The 8,241-nt window shown below is 30.0% G+C and overlaps 1 protein-coding gene across 1 annotated transcript in view; it reads right to left on the minus strand.

Moving 5' to 3' along the window:
- The window catches only part of LOC132546977 (nuclear pore complex protein Nup107-like), a 168,064-nt gene that overhangs the window by 100,553 nt on the left and 59,270 nt on the right, over positions 1 to 8,241 (minus strand). The window lies entirely within an intron of this gene.

An 8,241-nucleotide genomic window follows, 5' to 3' on the forward strand; every position in this document is an offset into this window, starting at 1 on the left:
TTATGCTGACGAAAATCTTTGTTAAAAAAATACAGTTTCGTTAGTAAATACATACTTCACTAGTAGTGGAGAGGTTAAGGATAAATCAGAGTTAATTTATCCTGTAAATGATTAGTATGTAGCTACTGCCGTAGACTTTGTGTTTTATAAAAATGGTGAAAAGTGTCTCATAAAGTTCTCCATGGAGCTATATGGTTGACATAATGATGTAACAAGACACCTTGTATCGAGCCAAGCTGTTATTAGTGATGGAATCTTGTCTAACAGAATGTCATTGATATTACTAAAGTATCATCTCCCCTTGATTTAGATGACATTGAGTTTCAGATTTACTGTAATAGCTATTCTCTCTCCAACTTCTAATAATTAGATTTAGAAACAACGAACAATATATTAGATGTAAACATGTATTAATAGCTGTAGTGTAGAGGACAAAATCTTTATCATTAGAGATTGCTGAGATCAGTTTTGAACAAATAATTCCAAAAGGCTAGAGCTTTGAGTATCTTGTTAATAACAACAGATGATTATTTTTTTAATCACTTTCTTTCACAATCTTTTGTTTACATTACAGCTTGAAACTTGCTTGGTAAAATTCAGATATTTGGCATTGAAATTATTTGTACATATTAAAAAAACTTGTTTAAGGAATCCATCACAGGTTGGCCAATGCTTATATTGACAGGTTTCTTGCAATGATTTGATTTATATTGAAGCAAAGCAGGAGAAAAGGGGAATTTTACTATTTGTTCAAATAAAAGAGTAAGAATGTCTTTTAATTTATTTCAAATATGGAATTGACCTACCTCCAAAGGAAATTATTCCACATTTCATGAAAATTTTAAAAGATATACTTCCATGACATTTTGTAATTTTCATATTTAATGAAAGGAATGTTTAAACTTTTTATATCCTTTTGAGTCATTTTTCAAATGTTAGCACTTATTTTCTTCTCAATTTCCTGAAATGGCATGTTGATTGTATTTTGTTGTTTGAAATTAATTTTAGATTATTCTGTAGTGCTGCCATGTCTGTATATAAAGGGTTGTGCAATTTTTGTTTTCCTAAATGATAAAAGCATTTTTAGTTTTGTTATTTTCAGTGCTATGGTTTTGGTATAGGGATTACTGTTCCTACCTCTTGCTGTACAAGTCATTTGTTGTAATAGTCAGTAATTCTAGTATTGAGAAATCATATTTATTTTGTGACATTTAAACATTCCTATGCTGTTTTATGTAATCCGTCCTTTGTTTGTCCTTGTTTACTACATTTGTTCACTGGTTTCACATGTAGGCAGAATCAGATAAAGCTTTCAGATGTAGGTCTGGCTGTCTGTGTATTCAGTAGTCTTGTGTGAGGCCAAATAGGTTATTTTTTTCCAGTTTCTCAGACCTCTGGAATATTTTATTAAGATAAATTTCTGATTTGAGATCATAAAAAGCAGCTGTCTTGATGCCTGATAAACTGAACATCAATTATAAATGATAATAGAATTCTAACATTACATGAAGTTCTGTGTGAAATGACCTGGTCCCACAAAGAAATGACCTGGTCCCACAAATCAGTATGATAAGTATTGTCTCACTGTTGTGAAGGAGGAAAATCAAGACTAAAATGTTATGTTTCCATTGGCGTCCATGTTGAGAAGTTGTGTTCTATTTCCTAAAAAAAAAAAATCAATACTTCAAAAGCGATTTTCAAGACATGAAAAGAATGAAAAAGAAATTGAAATTCTCCAAATTCATTGACATGATAACTCCTTGATCTAATAATCTTAGAACAAGTAACCTAGTATAAATGATACTTCACTAGAAATTTTGTATAAATTGTTTGTATTTTCCCAATTTGTTTGTTTTAATTTTAAACTGAGGATGTTACCTGAAGAGACTAGTACATGCATTTTACATATATATTTTAATCCTACACCTGCATTTACTTTTATTCAGATTATCATAGTAAAGCCAAAAGGTAAAACTTATTGGCATGAAAGATCAAAACAAAATCGACTGCTTCAGTAAATTGATTTGGTGTAAATGTATAGAATTGTTTGCATAGGTGTTATTCTGAGAAGACAGAAAATATTGAATTATTTATGTGTATAAAAGATATATTATGAAGCTCTGTCTTAATTACATAATGAGGGTTTGTTCTAAACTTGTTTGATTCATCAGTGTGACTCACAAATCATATCACCATTCAACCAAAATTTTGAGAAAGCATTTAATACACTTATAATAATCATTATGATTAAAAAGGTATGAAAACAGGAAACACAATTTCCTGTGGAATTACCATCACCGTCAGAAAGTAGAAATGTTATTGTAATACAAGCAAACATTCACTTTATAACAAGTGTATCATTTTTGTTATGTCAGAGTATTGGCAAAAAAGAGTCTTGTCAAACTCAGTTTTTCCTGTCTTTATTCCATGACATACATCATATATCATTGATGACATTTATTATGTAGTTTTCCTGTTCAAACAGTTTTAAGTTCTGTCAAAATCAATTTGTAAGTAAATATACTTGTCATTTAGATAGTGCTTCTTAAATTTTTGAAAATATTTTGTCAACCCCGACTTTTGTTGTGGTGAAGTGATCTAATGCAGCTTTTCTTAATAATTGGAAGTCTGTAAGAGAATGTGAACCAGTTTTCCTTGATGACAAGCCCCAGGAGCAAGAAATAATTTCAAGTGTAAAACTGTCTTTAGTTTTTATTTGGCCAATCACAGAGTCATGTCATTTTTTCACATCAACAAAAGATATAACAATCAACACCTACTAAAAAGAGCAGATAACTCTGTATCATGGAAAGACAGAATAATGTCATAAAAAGAGACATCATATGTCATTTGCTAAGCAAAAGCTTCATTTTTTTTATAATCCCCATGACTGTGTACTAAAAGATCCAACTTATGTTCAAAACACAGACCTGTATTAACCTGTATTAACTGCAGCTTAGCATACAGATCGAACTTGATAGTAGATTGTTCATTCACAATGTCCTTTAATGCCAAAACAGAAATCTTAGTTTGTGAAAGATTCATCCCTGTAAAATAGTGCTGATCGCTTAATTAATGTGTTGTCTTTTATCATATAAATCTTTTAGAATGTCTAGTCACTGTAATATCCCACTGTGATATGTATATATATCAACATCACCATGTATTGGGCATTTTGTGTAGAATTTATACATTCTGTGTATTTCCAAATCATCAATATAATCTATCAGTATGAAAACTCACAATCAACTCAAGATAAATACCCAATACATGTAACACACATATAAGTCAAATCCCAGGACTATTTTGTTAGAATTTGCCTGCCTGTTCATTCAGTCTTTTAAAAAGTTCACTTTCCTGAACGCTAATATAACTACTAGTTGTTACACAAGGAAGATGAAATTAGTTATGTAATGATATTACATCTTGGGAAATACAACACCGTATTTGATAAGTATTTACATATAAATATGTACTTGTGTAAAATTAAGAAACAAAGTTTGTCTTGGGAACTATATATGTTGTGTGATGCTGTTGTTATGTTTGTCAGGGTAAAATTGAGTTCTTCCGATGGTGTCCATGATCACTGGTTTATAGTCAGAACATTGTACCATGTTGTTGATCAAGATATCGGCTTACCAAAAATGTATGTATTTCTGTGAATTGTTAAACATAATGTGTCCAGGTTTTTGTATTCATGGTAGTTGATCACGTAAAAAACAAAATTTGATTAATGGACATGCGACTATTTTGAAACCATAAAATCAATTTTTTTTACATGAAATATCATTTAATGATTTATTTATGATAAGAGATATTTTAAAATCCACACTTACCAGGTAATTATTTTAAAATCCACACTTAATTGTATCATAATAGATAGTAGTTGCCATACTAATTAAGTTCTTAGGGAGATTAGAAATAACCCAGATTAAGGTTTTAAGTTTAGGGATGAAGCTTTTGTATTTTTATTATGTTATTATGTTGTTTTGATTAAGTTTCTGTTTGTGTCTAATCCTTGTCTTTTTATCGCTGATAGTTAGTAACATTATTACAGATACCTGGTAGATTGCGTCCTGTTATGTTCCTAGTTCTGATACAGCCTTTTTGTAGTAAATAATTATTGTATAGGACCTCCAGCTTATAGTACAGGTAATACTTATAAAGACTTTTTTCCTCTTCTTTTAACATAAAACAATTTTCACACACTGAAAGTGTGTATACTATGAAAAAGTGAACATTGTTCATAACAATAGTAGCTCATTTCTTAAGTTTCAGATTTAAGATTCAAACATTTATGTATAAACCACTACATTATTGCATACTACTGTACGGTACATTTTGTACAGTGATGCAAGTATTACCATACTTAATGAGAGTGCATCTTCGTTCACCAGTTAAGACTTTGGTCTTCTTTCTTAAAGAAGCACGTTAAGTATATTGCATGATTGATTCATTATTTCTCATGCAAACACAATTTTATGATGTATTTTTTCAAGCAATTCCTGACAAATGGCTTCATTATAACCCAAATTTTAATTGTTTTTCTGAATATTCTAAGCATGGTCTTTGTATCTATGTCTTTTCTGTGTTAGTTAATTGGAATGTAATGTAACCCATTCTGTTTCAGTTTTTTTATTCATCTTTAAATACCAAACAAGGACTCTTTACACCTTATTATCCTTTATTTTTTTTCAGTTAAAGAATGGCTAAAGGGTAGTTCATATTATAAGAAAAATTTAGCCTTATTACAATCAATTTGTAAAACATATCACAAGTAGCCATTAAATAGAATATGTATAGGCAGAGAACGGAGATACAAACATCTGTTTTTTTTTAATATAAACAAGTTACAAAGATGTCATAAGAAAGATCATTAAAAAAACACCCTAGTAGATTTTTTATTCTAGATTGAGCTTAACTTCATCATTGAAATCATAGTTCTCTTATTTACATGGATTTTGTATTCAAATATTTGACCTATCAAATATACATGGAGTTTTTCCATTATTCCCGGTCATACAAAGTATTTAAACAGACGGATGTATGATATCGATAAAATATTTACCTATCTAACTTATTAAGAAATACTTGTAAACACAAAATATTTAAATATAATGGTAGATAAAACTCTGTCTGTATGATGTTAACAATAATTTTGATGCAGGATTGAGACTATTGTCAAATTATCCAAAGTTTAATTATATTTACCGGTAAATAATATATTGATATAATCATCATATAAAATAATAGACTTTTTAATCCCATAAATCAAATCCATTTTGAGATTTTTTCATTGATTAAAGCCTTTGCTGTGATATTGTCCCCATTAATACATAATGAGCTGACAAGTACCTTATGATATTAACTCCTAATAAAGTGATATTATGATTAATAAGATTTTTTCTCATCAGTCTAAAGGACACAATGTCTTGGCACAGCATCTGTTGTCAGTCTGTAGACCTTTTAAAATTTACATTAAACAGTTACAGTAAAGCGCGAAGCAAAGCTATGTTTATATAAATGTGGGTCATATTTCGTGCTTCATAAATAGTGTTGTACATCATACTTTGATACATACCCAGTAGATATAAAGGTGTCTTTGTTTTTTATAAGAGTTCAAAACAGATCACCATGAACCCAAGCATGGGACTATATGTTCTCTGAAGTATAGAATAATTTTGTTTTACATACTAGATTTTAAAAATTAATAATGATTGAATCTGGAATACTGGGTTGAAAACATATTCTGGTCAAGTCATTGATAAAAGCTACTTCATATTGGCTTATTGAATATGGATCTGGTATACATATTTAATAAGGTGAGTAAGACCCTTGGTCCTTTATTAAGATTAAATTGTACCAGGTAGTTAGACATTAGTTTAGAATGCTTAAAATATGAACTGTAATTTTTGCATTGTGATTATCTTAGCAAGGCACTGACCACTTTACTTATTTTGAAGAATTTTGACTAACTTGTAATTGTTACAATGTATACATGATAAAGAACAGGGGTGTAACATTTTAATATCATAGTCCTTAATTTTACTTTGGAAACATACTGATACTTTTAAATATATAGATTTTGTATTAACCAATCAAAATTATAGCAGATTATTTTGTACTTCTGTAGGTGAAACGACGGCAGATTAAATTTGTTCCCTTGTTCTTGGTACATACACAGAAGAACTTAAGTAGCTACCTGATAGCTCAAATAGTTGAGATAACATTTTATTGTGAAGGAAAATGACAAAATAGTGGGAGATGCTGAGAAGTTCAATAAAAAATATGAAAAATTTGAAATGATTAGTGTGTGACTAAAAATTACACTTTCAATCCCAACACAATTCTGAGGCAATGATATTTTTGTTTGTACTTAAACTGAAAAGTAAAAAAAAAATTTAATTCAGGGGAAACTATATAGCACAACCTGGATTTTTTTTTTTTTTTTTTGCACTTTTGAAAAAAATATTTCTTGTTTTGAAACAAGCGATTATTTAAGTGGAATATTGAAATATTGTACATCTTATTTATATCTTTATAAAAGTAAATGATGAAAAAAGAAAAGAGCAGTCTTGAATTAGATTGAAATTAAGTAGAGGAAGAAGACGTGAAGGGAACTTCAAGTGAGTGCTTGGAAAATTTTCACTCTTGGAGAATAAGCAGTATTGTGAAATCTAAAGAACTACATAGCATGTGTCTTATGAACAGGATAGTGCCCTTATGTCCATCTCTTATGTGGTGTATATGCTCAATGCAACCAACCTTTTGTGCCTATAGACTATGATAGATAGGTCTGCCGCCATTACACCTTCAGACAATAGCTCAACACGCACAATCACTGGACTGTTGATCTTTTAGCGCCTCTGTTACCTCATATGGTGTAGATATTAGCATTTATACTCACCTTAATGTTTGTCCGGTTTAGGCCTAATTCCTTACCATTATATAGATATTCATTGTTGAGATGCCATTCAATGTCTGTAGAAAAAATTCATAATGTAAACATGCTATTATATTGTGATTTAAATACATCTTTCTGTATCCATAATATTTATTTGTATTTAACTGTCAGACCTTTTTCATTAGTTGTAGAAAAATGATAAAAATGATAATACTTTTGAATATCCTGGCTTTATTTTAACCAAATAAAAATTTACATATACTTACACACCAAGGCAGAACTGAACACAAATAACATACAAAATACTTAGTACTTGTTTTTGTTGTAGCAAGTTTCTTTTCTGTTAGCTCACTTTAAATTGCTTTTTCAGTAATGTTGTGAATTTATGGAAATTTACTATATATAATATCACAATATTCAAATTCATAAAAAGAAATTGCTGCATTGAAATATATTAACAAATTGTGTTATGATTGTAAAGTTTATTGTTATGTCAGTGATATTGAAGTGAACCCCTTCACATTATGAAGTGTTTCCTCGGCGGAATGATATTGTGTTAACCCATTTTACTGATTCAACAAACTGTGGAAAGTGTTATTGTATACTGATGATGTTGACCCCAAATTGCATTGTTTTTTTAATTGAAGATATACATGATGTTGATTTAAAGGCCTAAGGTGCAAATGTCATAAAATGACGAACATTTTGCCACATTTTTGTACTCGCCAAACACGCTAGAACAAGGATATGAAAATGCCATGTTTTGATAGATTTATTAACAATTTACATTTAATTTCTAATTTTTCATTTCCAAAACAAAAAAATCCTAATTCAAACAACTGAAGATGATCATGGGAAATCTGACCGAGAGAGAAGGGGTGGGGAAGGGAAATCATCAAGTGCCTCCTGTCCAGACATCCACTTCTGGAATAAATATGGTCATTCAAACAGATGCACCTGGTAATTTTTTTTTCTGTCAAATTACTACCACTGATTTCTTCATTTCTGAATTTGATAAATTGTTGCCTCTTTCTACCGAAACCTGTCCCCATTAAAGATTCAGCACATGAAAGGAACATCAAGATTATGGAGTTTTGGGTTTCAATACACAATATTGCCTTTAAAGAAAAATAGACAGATATTATTTGTCATGTATTGACATTAGTACCCTGTTGAGATGAAGGAGACAGTACTTAGAGTATCAGCAAGGCCAACACTAAGACTATAGTGCAAGTCATCCTTGCGCTTTGTTATGTCAGTTTGTGAGAAATACTTCATTAAATCAATTTTGGCTGTAATGTATACCAATCAAGAATGTTGGGCAAGGTCTGTAATCC

Source organism: Ylistrum balloti, unplaced genomic scaffold (genome assembly GCF_031769215.1).
Source record: "Ylistrum balloti isolate Yb309-2 unplaced genomic scaffold, AGI_CSIRO_Ybal_v1 Utg369926, whole genome shotgun sequence".
Taxonomy (NCBI): Eukaryota; Metazoa; Mollusca; class Bivalvia; order Pectinida; family Pectinidae; genus Ylistrum; species Ylistrum balloti.